The sequence below is a fragment of the Stigmatopora argus genome, chromosome 3, assembly GCF_051989625.1.
Source record: "Stigmatopora argus isolate UIUO_Sarg chromosome 3, RoL_Sarg_1.0, whole genome shotgun sequence".
NCBI classification, from domain to species: domain Eukaryota; kingdom Metazoa; phylum Chordata; class Actinopteri; order Syngnathiformes; family Syngnathidae; genus Stigmatopora; species Stigmatopora argus.
In genome coordinates this window covers 11,251,119-11,263,281 of record NC_135389.1, presented here as the reverse complement: position 1 = coordinate 11,263,281, position 12,163 = coordinate 11,251,119, and the positions used below count along the sequence as shown (strand labels likewise).

General features: G+C 35.8%; 1 protein-coding gene across 3 annotated transcripts in view; it reads left to right on the top strand.

Moving 5' to 3' along the window:
- Positions 1 to 749: 749 nt before the first annotated feature.
- The window catches only part of tspan9a (tetraspanin 9a), a 124,697-nt gene continuing 113,283 nt past the window's right edge, over positions 750 to 12,163 (top strand). The window contains exon 1 of one of the 3 annotated variants that reach the window (XM_077595392.1): positions 750 to 1,004. The gene's annotated coding sequence lies outside the window, so the exon portion shown is untranslated. Of the gene's footprint in view, positions 1,005 to 1,424; positions 1,444 to 12,163 lie in introns of those variants that run through there. The other 2 variants (XM_077595390.1, XM_077595391.1) reach the window with 2 other exon arrangements.

Below are 12,163 nucleotides of genomic sequence, written 5' to 3'. Positions count from 1 at the left end.
CTCCTATAGGATCATGGTCATAAAAAAGAAGTTAAGCACTACATCACACACAAACCCACAATTTGAGTGCCTGATGTTGCAAAATTCCAATTTGAATAAAAATATGACCATCCATAATTTTGACATGGAATATCAATACAGTTAAGTTACATTTTAAACTGATTGTAGACAATCTGTTGTTTATTGTTATCTTGAAGCAATAATTTAAAAAGCATTATTAGGAATTAACCTTCCATTCTTAAATTCTTGGTTTTAGTCCTCATTTAGGTGCATGATTTATCTGGTGGGAGGCCTGGTGGCGCGAGTGGTTGGCGTGTCGGCCTCACAGCTCTGGGGCCCTGGGTTCAGGTCCAGGTCGGTCCACCTGTGTGGAGTTTGCATGCTCTCCCCAAATTCATAGACTATCAAAAAATCGGTATATATTCCAAAATATTCGCTTAGTTTCTGGCTTTACAAATTGGTTTATTTAAAAAAACAAAACACATGCCCTGTGAAATATCAAAATGTACTCAAGTCATCAAAATATTTATAATCATATATGAAGTGGAGCAAGGAGTTGGTTGAGACTCACAGTGGAATACATTTTTACGTACAATAAAACTGTATTTTAGTGTCACTTCCAATTGTGTTTGATTTTTTCCCCCCTGGAGCACAAAAATCCCCCAGTACTCCGTCTCGCCGCTAGATGTCAGTAAGAGCTTCTTGCTGCTTCTCCACCTCATATCTTGCTCGTCTAAACCAAAAAAGTGCAGCAACTTTCATCATCACATACACGAGACAACATAGGGTGCACCTACAAAGCGAAGAATACACCCCAAAAATCCATCTGATAAAGGGGTGTAAATCAGAGCGACTTTGACTGTCACTGCCTTTTGACCACACAATTGGATTTGAGATACAGCGCACACCCACACAAAAACACAGCTTGAAAAGTTTTATGTGGGAGCTTCGAGCTTGTGTCAGCTGACAGATTGCAGATTGCTGTATTTACAACTATTTTGAAGGTAAACCAACTTTTTAAAAACTTTTATCACACTATAATTACCAGTTTGTCTTTCTTTCTTTGTGTTTCGTGCCGATTTCATGTCCGGAATACTCGTAGTTGACAATATATTTCCAATCCTAATAACAATTATAGTGGCACATTATAACACGACCATGGAAGATTTGATGTTTTTGTTGTGTTTATTGTAGTATATTCATATTAATATTTGTACTTATGCGGCATCATTCTGAAAGTTGTCATAAACCTAAAAAAATCACCTAAAAATAACATAAAATAAAATTTAAACAAATCAGTCGCTCAATCAATAATATATTGGTAACAGCTTTGAGTGCGATGCACCTGCATTCTATTGCGCGTGTGTGAGCGCTGATTTCATAAAATTAGGATGTAAATGTGGTGTTAATGCAACTAATCTTATTCCTTTAATCATTTCTGATGTAAGCAAATGACAAAGTGACTTATTGAATAACCTGAGACCTTTGAACATTCTGGATTTTGTTGAAAATATTTCTTTCATTGTTTACATTTTTTTAAAATTATTAAATACATTTATTTGGACACAAAATAAATAAATCACATTCTCGCTAGACTTCAAATTGAAATATTAAGAAAGACTGTAAACTTTGAAAAGGATCACTCTAAATCTGAGGAAAATACATCCCCACTAGATAATAAGTCTAGACTCGAATTTATACAGTTTAATGTTCTGTTATTAGTAAAAAAATCCTTTGTTTTTTATGTTTTAATTATTGTTTACTACATGTCTTGCAATAAGTCATTTCATTTAATCGAAGGATCAAAGTTTACCTTATCCCAACTGATTCCTATCAAATATTAAGTTGTTTACTTTTTTATGTACTATGTGTTGTGTCGGATGTCCTTCTTTCATAGGCAACATGCGGATGCATTTTTAAAATTTCTCGACACATTTATTTTTTCTAAATGTATACAATATGCAGCTCCTTCAGCTATTTTATTGATGCTTCCAAGAGAATAGCAGCTTGACAAAGTTATTCTTTAAATTTCTTTTGCAACAATTGACCTGCACTTTCTTTGGTACTTTGGCATATTATTTCCCTGCAAAAAGCATTTCAGTGACATAAAATGCATGCTTTCTATCAATGATTGGTGAGCTTGCTTACATTGAAATTACTAATGTCACTTTTAACATCAACTTTGGCTAAAAAGTGACCACAACTATGTCTTTTTCACACAGTTGGTTGGAACGCTGATCCTCCATTTTCAGTTGTGGTGTGCTTATTGTGCAATTCATTAGCCCATGATGTCTTCCTGCCATCCACTGAAAACTCCTGTGATGTTGTTTACTTGTTTCGGGGAAAAAGAGGACTAAAGGTTATTGCGGTGCTTCTCCGGGGCTGAACAATCAAACCAACGATTTCCTTCGAGCAGTCTGTTTTTAAACTTGAAAAGTATGAAGTCATGGATATATCAGCTATATATTCAACTTTGAATCCATATCAATTGTAAGATTTGTTTGTTGAGTGTCTTTCCTGTGGGAAACACTGGTTTATTCGCCGTGCTGGTACACAAAAGAAGCAATGTTGCTGTTACCCTCTCTGTGTTGCGGCCCTTCCTGAAAGTTCCTGTTCTCTGAGAGCACAAACATCCGTACTCTGTAGGGCCTCACAATAGACAAGCTGTTATATCAACATGTACTTCATTCTTTTCCCCACCCAAAGCTTTAATCGCATTCTTGTTGGCCAATTGGTATCAGCGAGTGGCTGTGTGAGATTATACGGTTGATTTGTTGCTGCCAACACTCAATGACATTCTATAGATCAGTGTTTCCCAACCTTTTTTGAGCTGTGGCACACTTTTTGCATTGAAAAAATCTCAAGGCACACCACTATCTGAAAATCTTCAAATTTAAAACTTTGTCACCTATATCAACATCATAAAGTCGCTCTCATCAAAGTTTTATTAACAGGAATTAAATAATCCCCCCCCAAATTATTCCAAAATCTATTTTTTTCACACCGATCTAACATCATCAAAGTTAATGTCCGTGGATCCTGAACAGCTTTCAGTTGGACTGATGTTAAAATAATTAATGCAACCTTTTTTTAATTTTGACTTTTTCTCCCAATATTATGCAAAAAGTAATGTGCTCACAGAGACTTTACATCCCCAAAAGTTGATGCCCCTGAAACCAAACAACTTCCGGTTCAGGCACCGTAAAAACAGGAAAATGACTTAAGTCTCGTAATATTACGACTTTTTTTCCTCCCAATATTACTTCAACCAGCTAGCATTACGAGAAGAGCCGTTTTGTGCTCACACAGACTTAACGTCGACAAAAGTTGAAGCGTGGAAAACCAAACCGCTTTCATTTTACTCTACATAAAAATAAGCAAGAAATTTACTCTAATCTCATAATATTATGATTTGAATCTTGTTTTACATAGCACAATCTACGATTTCATAATTTCGATTTTAATCTTGTAATAGTTAGATTTTTAATCTCTTAATATTTATATTTCTCTTTTGGATTATTACGATGTATGATTTTCCCACGGCACACTGGTTGGGAAACACTGCTATTGATGGATGGATGCAGAAATTTTTGTTAACCATCCTTGACAGGCTGTTCTTTTTCCCCCACCAAAAGGCTATATGAAACCTTGTACCATTGTGTTCTTAGTTTTTGGCCAAATGTATTCAAGAGCACTGCTTAATAACGATCACCAGGAATGTTCTGGATTGCAAAATGTGCTTGGAAATACATTTGCAAAAAATACTCTTTCACATAACAAGACATTGTTTTAAGTATTCATGAAACGTCTTAAGAAGGCAAGGCAAATTTATATAGCACATATTAACACTAGGTGAATCAAAGTTCTTTACACCACATACAAGTCAAAAACACACAGTTATTCAGTAAAGTCACGTTGAATCATCAGGACAGTTAAAAACAGTCGAAGTGGGGAAAGAAAGAAAAAAAAAAAAGAAAATCAGAAATTATGAGTTGAAACTTAAACTATATAGGCAGTTATAAATACATTGCGATAAACAAGACAGTTTATAGCCCTGATTTAAAGGAGCTAACTGTTTCAGCAAACTTCAGACCTTAAGGGAACTCGTTCCAGCGGTGACAAGCATAGTAACTGAATCCTGCCTCATCCTGACACCTGAGAGGGCCAGAAGCTTTTTAGGAGTCAAACAATTCAAGCCCATATTTTGCTCCAAGAGCATTAAGTGAGATTTGTAAACATTCTATTGCGATACTCCAATCTACTAAAAATACTTCCATTCATAGGTTTCTAGTTTGGAAAAGGCACCCCCGTCCTAATTCTGGCTATATTTTGGCAGTAATAGACAGATCTTCTGATGAACTCTAGATGGATGTCTTAAGATTTGCAAAGGTCAATGCTGATATTTCACCTTTCCTTTTTTGGCCCAAAGATGATTTCTGGGTCATCTTTGTCTTTCATGCATTTAACTGAAGACAATTCTGCCATATGGAATCATTGACTTAGTCACTTTGGTTGCTAATAATGATTTTGGACAGCTCTAGCATTATTGATTTCTTTTTCGATGTTGATGTGGGAACACTTTACATTATGTTCTGACAGAATATCACTGATGATTTGAATTAAAGACAAAACATTTTTTTTGTTCTTGCAACAGAACAGAAAGAAGATTTAGACTAATAGAAATATTATTGAAGGTGTTGAGTAAATATGTATGCATAAAAGAGAAACATTTCAATGCACTCTTAGAGTTATTAATGTCATCATGGCATGATTAGTGTTCATTGGGGTAATAACATTGTTCGTCGGATATTGCATCACTACAAAAGCAATCACTACTTCATGAGACTGGCAACCAGCTGAGATATGCTGTTGCCGACAGCTAACTGTTGCTTTGCTGTGATCAGTCTATGCGACCTAAAAATGCAGCATTGTGCGTGTCCCTTTCCCAAACCACAACTGACGAGCATTTGATTCACTGCGACTGGCCAACATGTTCTAGAGGTGGCATGACCTTCCTGTGCATAACTGCTTAACAGATGGCTACAAAGAGGCAGATCCGTCCACTCTTGCTCGTTTTGTGTTTTTGCTGCTTTTCTGTCTTAATGATTTGACTTGGTGATTCTTGGTGATCCCATTTACTTTGATTTGCTTTGTACTTTTTGCTTTTGCTTTGTTGTTCTGCGGCCTTTGCGACTGTACTGTCTAACTTATAACCATGCCTTTTCTTGCTACTGTCACAATGAAATTTCCCGAATACGGGATGAATAAAGTTATCCAATCCAATCCAAAGAGGTTCATAATCCATTAATCAGACATCAATCTAGAGGTCTTTTGGAAGGAGCAGTCGGTCCCCCATTTTGTTGGAGTTTGTCATGTTTAATTTCAAAGGTGTTATATTTTAGCTCAGTTGTCTGGCTTCAAAATTAAACTGTGCACAGTAACTTCTTAAGGTTGCTTTGCGTCACATGAACGAGCAGTGGTAGCCGCTCATTAAATGATACATTGATCTTTTACACGTGTGTCGTAATCATATGCTTTAATTTTGTGTTGAAGGGACTGTTTCAGCTGTGCCGTCTCCCAACTTGGTTGCTTTTTTATTGTTGTTCCAAGCATGATGACAATTGCCTTTTTTGTGCCGTTCTAAAGTTAAATTTGAACCCTGGGACCCTTGTTGAGAAAGGAAAGGAATCGTAATGATGCTGAATTTGCAAGAATGCTAAAATGATGTTTTTTCTTCTTGTTTGTAGTAGTTTTTGATGGTGTTGTGGTTCCAAATCCTAATCTTTTCTCTGCAATTTACAACCATGTTGTTTTCTAGTTAAAAAGAAACAGATATGGTTGTAAACGAGGGTTTCCAAACCAGTACGTGACACAAATTGTAAAACAAAAACTAAAAAAAGAAAAGCAAAAAGGTTTCTTACTGAAGCCTCTGATTTGTCTATGTGTGGGGATCTTAAAGACTTGATCTTTCTTCAGAACGATTCTTACTCTTAAGATTTGAAGGAAGCATTGAACCTGCTGTGAGTAAGCGGAAACTAGGACGCCTCATTGGAAAGGCAGTGCTCGCACTGCTTGAGCTCCGTGCCAATGCACTCATCAAAAGCACCTTTGTGAGTTGAGCCTGCCTCAATTGAACTGTTCAAATGGGATCCTAGCGGCTTTAAATTATTTCTTTTGACCTCGACTCCTTGCATTTGTTTTTTTTTGTGTCTTGGTTTAAAAAAAAAAAAAGAAATACTTGGATGATTCTTTGTACAACATGTTTTTTTTTTAAGTTAGGAAAAAAAACAAGTTGTACAAAGAATCATCCAAGTATTAAAAAAAAAAAAAAAGACACAAAAAAAAACAAATGCAAGGGGTCGAGGTCAAAAGAAATATTTTTTTTTGTGATATACAGACTTGAAATATGTGAGAAAATAGTGGACAAGAACCAACAATGTGGCGCTGGAAGAGCTTTAATTTGAATCAGACATTTTGTCTCAATTTATTTTTTAGTCGAAGTACCGGTATGTTTCACCATATTACCTGAGCAACAAGGGTACTTTGTTCGAGAAAATGACTACTACTACTACTACTAGAGCAGAGGTCCCCAATGTAAGCATTACCTGACTGATTGCTTTTATAAGACACTGTCCCGTTTAATTGCAATGAAATCCTTCACCCTCTGTGGCCATTTATGGAATATTATAGAGACCACTGTACTAGAGTGTTTCAAATTACTTTTTGATGGTTCAAGCTTGGTAACTATTAAATCCCCGAGGAATCTCCCTTTATGAAATATAGCATGTTATTATTTAAGTTCCAAAGGGCGCTTGCGTGTTTCTTTCTGCAAATGTGTTTGCGCATAAAATGTTCTATACAATTTATTTCCCCTGCTGTGCTTTTTTTGTTTTTTGTTTTTTTTGTTTTTTTAAATATCACCCTCCCCGTTTGTATGCATATGTTTTTCATTTGGATTTAAAGCTTTTACCAGTCAGGGGAAGTTTGTAAGTGTGTGATGACTGACTTGTTTAGTTCCCTTCAGAAGGCTTCCAGAGAGCCTTTGGGTACAGATATTTATTCCCTCTGACAGTTCATTTAACCTATTTAAAGTTCCCCGCCTCATTTTTACATGAATGTTGAATAGGGTTGGCATTTTGCCTGTCATCGGTCTTGGCATCTTTTCGCATTGGATGTGATGAGAAAATAAATACTTTATGCCAGACATCAGCTCCGTCTTCTTATTTATTAGTCATATTGCTTTCGCAGGTGTCATATTTAGAATTCCGCCTGACACTGCTGAAGATCAGCCAGTTGTGATTTCAACAATTTCTAGAAGGATTTATGCCTTTGACATCTTAGTCTTCAAACCTTCCGGAATAAGCTGCTGCTCAAAAAGATAATCTATTAGTTAGTCATTTTTTTAAGAAACTTATTTTCAAGTAAATGAACTCTTTCTTTTCATCTCTCTGATTCATGCTGTATGTGTGTGTGTGTGTGTGACTTATTCCTCCCAAAGCAAACAAGTTGACAGATGAGAGCGAAAAGAAGCAGCATGACTTAACATTTTAAGTCGATCTATTATTTGTTGTGAAAAGCCTACTGTTGTGAAATACAGCACCACAAAATTATTTTTATTATAATCGAGTTGGAGTTGACATGTCACACTGATGCCAATCAAATAATCCTGGTCATATTGTTAATCAATTTAAGTGTAACAATGTGAAAAAAGATATAAAATATTGATCTTTATTATATTGGATCACAGATTGGTGATGGGTTTACAGGCTGCTGTAACATCTAGCATTACTTGTAGTTTTTGAAAGAATAGTTTAATTGCAGATCTGCTAAATAAAATATATCTTTTAGGTCTTCAGATTTTTTGTCATTGTTGTATGTGTTTTTTTTTTTTTTTCCTCAGTCGAAGGCAATTATTGTCTCGGTCAATCGGCACCGTCTTTCATTGTTGTCACCAAATGAGTTTCTCCAGCCAAGCAAGGACACATAAACCTCTAAAACACCTTTCAAACCATAGAATTCGTAATGCTGCACAAAAGAGACATTGTATTGTATATATTTTGATGGTGAAAAAAAATTGGAAGGAAAAACATTTGGGGCACTGTTTGCCTTTGGTATAAATGTTTCATTTATGTATGTGGCCTGTCCCTTTTTCTCTACTTGCGAAGGCTCCCAACACCACTGAGTGGTGCTAAGTAGGCCTTCTCTACTCCACTACGCTTGTTTGACACGAATGTTCCCACTCTAGAGCCCCTTTAATGTGTAGATCGGGTGAAATGAAACCAGACTGCCAATTCCAGTGTGCACGCTTCTCTATCTGATCCAATATGCCGTAAGTAAAAATGTAAGATATTTAGAAAAAAATCATTGCCAAAGTGAGGACTATTAACGCAGTTAGGATCATATGTTTCTGTTAATGTTCTTTTTTTTTTTTTTAAATGTGGCTGTCTTGCACACTTTACAACTATATAGGCATTATTCCATTCAGACTTCTGGCATACTTACACGGTGCATATATGGGACATGTGTTTAACACCATCTAAAAGGCGTGACTTTGGAGACGCAGCTGTTATATATCTCTATATCCACCATCATTTTTTAACATTACATTTAAGGCATGCAGAATGATTTTCTTTAAGATACTGAAAAACAGGTTTTACACCTACAGCTACATAATACTATAGTATAATAATATTAAACTGAAGAGTGACTGCCATCCTATTTGAAATTGCCTCTGTAGCCCAATCAGAGCACTTGCCATTCGGTACTTGCTCTGCAAGCCTATATTGTGTTTAGCCCTCATCCTTTCTAACAAAGTCATCCATTAAAATTTATTCACCAGGTTCATTAACATTGCAGGCAGAACGGTCAAAACAAGAAACAATTCCATTTGGGCTCCTACTAAAGGCAATGATTTGTTAAATTGGCTGTCGGTTGAATATCATTGTTCCATTTCTCCAATTTTCTTCTGATGATTTTGTTTCTAGGTCGAATTTTTTTTCAATCAATTGCTACCGTCATGTCTTTCTGAATAAAGATTGCAGTAAATGCTTTACTGTGACATGCCCCACAAGATTTGGCCATAGCTCACTATGATTGTAGTTGTTGGTCACTATATAACAATAGAGTCGTCTGCACAATTATCAGTTTTCTATTGCACGCAACGCATTCAAGGGCTCAGTGGGTAGGCTGGAGTCCATCCCAGTTGACGTCGGGCGATAGGCCGACTGCTTTGTACACTGGAATCAAGTCAATTTCACGCCGTGAAGGAGATTTTGCAGGAATTGATCCCACACCAATACATTCCAAATTTACAAGTGCCGGCATGATGCTGGAAAAGATCCATTGACTCTACTAGCTGAGAACAGTGTGATTTTGTGCTTCTGCTTTTTGAGCTGAGACATTACATATTGATGGTTTGTTTGTACGTAACATGCAAAGTTGGCCTAGTCCAGGAAAAGATAAGACAAATCCAGTTCTATATGTCAGCATGGTTTAATGGTGACCAGGTCTTTAAACACATCTTTGGTATAAATGAAGAATGAAACCGAGAGCTTTTCTTGTTGTATAGGTTTTCTTTTTCCCATGTAGTTTGTAAATAAACACACAAAGCCACTTAGCTTTTTAGCCATGGTACCTAATTGATATGACAGAGAATGTAGTCATATAGTACCATACTATGGTTACTTTCTCTTTTTCAAACATTTCTATGTACTTCTACCCATATGGTTGTGGAAGCCATGTGTCTATTTTGTCAATTTTGCATAATAAATAATATGTACTGACACTGCTTTTGAGTTGTCTAGTGCCATGCATTGCAAGTCTATTGTGATTTCAGATATTCTACAAACAAAGACATAGATTAAACATGTGTATTGCAATTTTTTGGCCAATTACTGTGTACCATCAAGCCTGTTAAGAACACAGGGTAGGGTGTTAGCCTGAATCCCTCAACATTATCCAATAATCACCAGTGTATCTTGGAACAAATCCCCTGAACCCCAGTTCTTACAGCTTGTCAAGTTAATTCAAGTTGATGGAAGAACATTCTTTAAAACAGAAGGAGCAGACTATTTGTGGAATCAATACCAGGTGTGTGAGTGTTTCGTTTTTTAATAGTTGCTAATAATTCTGTTGTTTAAAAAAAAGTGGAATTGTGCAGATATTGCCTTGCTATATTGTTGTTTTGACAGAATGGTTTTCTGGAGGTAATGTGAATTGACCCCCATTTTGACTGTTTAGGTCAAGCATTTTAAAAGATCCATCACGGGCACATGTGAAGAAATATCCCCCTTTAGAATGTCTGAAGAGAAAGTTGATACAGATGCTGTTAGAGGCTGCCATCAAAGTGATTGATCTTCTCAATGTGTTTATGTGCATGAAAAGATGTACCTCTTCTTATTTATGGTGGATTTAAAAGGAAAAGTTTTCAAACTTAGAAAGTGTGTCCTTTCAGTCTTAAAGGCTAGAAATGTAGAACAGAGGCTGGATGTACAAATGAATTGATGGGTGGATAGATGGAAATGGCCACAATTATGGACACAGTTTATCTATGTAAATTTTACATTTTCAGTATGTAAAAGTTGGGTTGCAAAGGATTTTTAAATAATGTGATTTGATGTCATTTTGAGGTACTTGTTCCACCCCAATTTGAAGCATGCGGCTTACATATATTCCATATATATGTCACAATACGTATCCTTAGAGTTTATAAGAATTTTTATTGTTATGATTCACAAATGTTTAACTAGGGGAAAAGCAAAGATTTTAAAGTCAGATTCAGTTATTTATAGGTTTGCTCATACACTCTCAGTAAGATACTTTACTCCACACAAGTTAAGTCATGCTTGAAGCATACACTTATGTAAAGATTTAGATCTTGTTAATTCATCAGATCAGTTCTTCTTAAAGCTTTCTACAACAAATACTCAAAAATAAAATACTATGTACATCAAGCTGAAGGGTATTTACGAAGTGCTCTAGTTAAGCTCATACAACCACTTTTTCCACATTGTAAAAAGGCAGTGGGGAATTGTGTTGATGTCAGTGAAATAATTCACTGTCTTTATTTTATACTTATATATAGGTAGAGTATTTAGAGTACATAGTATTTTTTTGAAAAAAATTGGAAGGAACGTTTGAAAGTTGGGGTTCCAAAGCTCAGGGCAAAATTGTACAAAGGCGGATCAGGTTTTCTCCTTTTATACCAAATTATTTGGGTCTTTATTTGCCTGAAGAGTTACAGTAAGTCTTCTCTAGGTGTGTTGGGTTTCCGTATTTCCATTTTCGAAAGAAATTGAAATGTTAAATATTCAAAGGGTGAAACCCAAAAGAATTCTGAGCCAATACACTGTACTGCCTGTTGATCTTCCATTTTAGGTTAAATGAGGGAAAAAATTTATAAATAAATGCCACTTCTCAAACTGACATTTGCTTTTTTCCCCCCCCTTCCAATTTTCACAGCAGCTTTCCTCATTTTTTGATTCATCTTCATCTATTTTTATGTCACCGTTTCCACTCATCTGTTTCTAGCTTTAAAATATTTACTTATACCCCTGCTTTTTCTTTTTGGTTACATCATTTGCTGGCTGCACTCACCAGAATTTGATTTAGTGGAAAACTCCTTCAGCTGGTCAGTGATTCTGCTACTGCTACTTTTGAAGCAGCTGAGTATACAGAATGTGCTGTGTGTAATTTTATCAGTAACCTCTAGTAAAAAAAATAGCAACCGTATACCACACATAGGGAGTGCTTCAAAATTAACAATACATATTCTTGGTATCAACAAATTCATACCCAATCATGTTTTTCAACGTCATATTGGGAAAAAAAGAAAGATGCACAGAACCATACATATATGTAGACTAATTTTAACCAGAACACAGCAATGGGAAGTAAGTCAAATCACTCTTTAATGAGTTATAGCATTTTATATTATATATTTAAAATGTTGTGCATCTGCAATTTCATCAGTAGCAACCTACTAATCCAATAAAATGCATTTTAGTACTCTGCTTTGCTCAACAATAAGTTTGTGTAACAGACTAAAAGAATGTTTGTGTTATAGTTGTGTATGTATATGTATGCGGGTATGCACGCTTGTTGTGTATCTGTGTGAGAGAGAAAGGTAAGAAAAGAAGGCAAACATGTGTGGAGCATAAGTGAA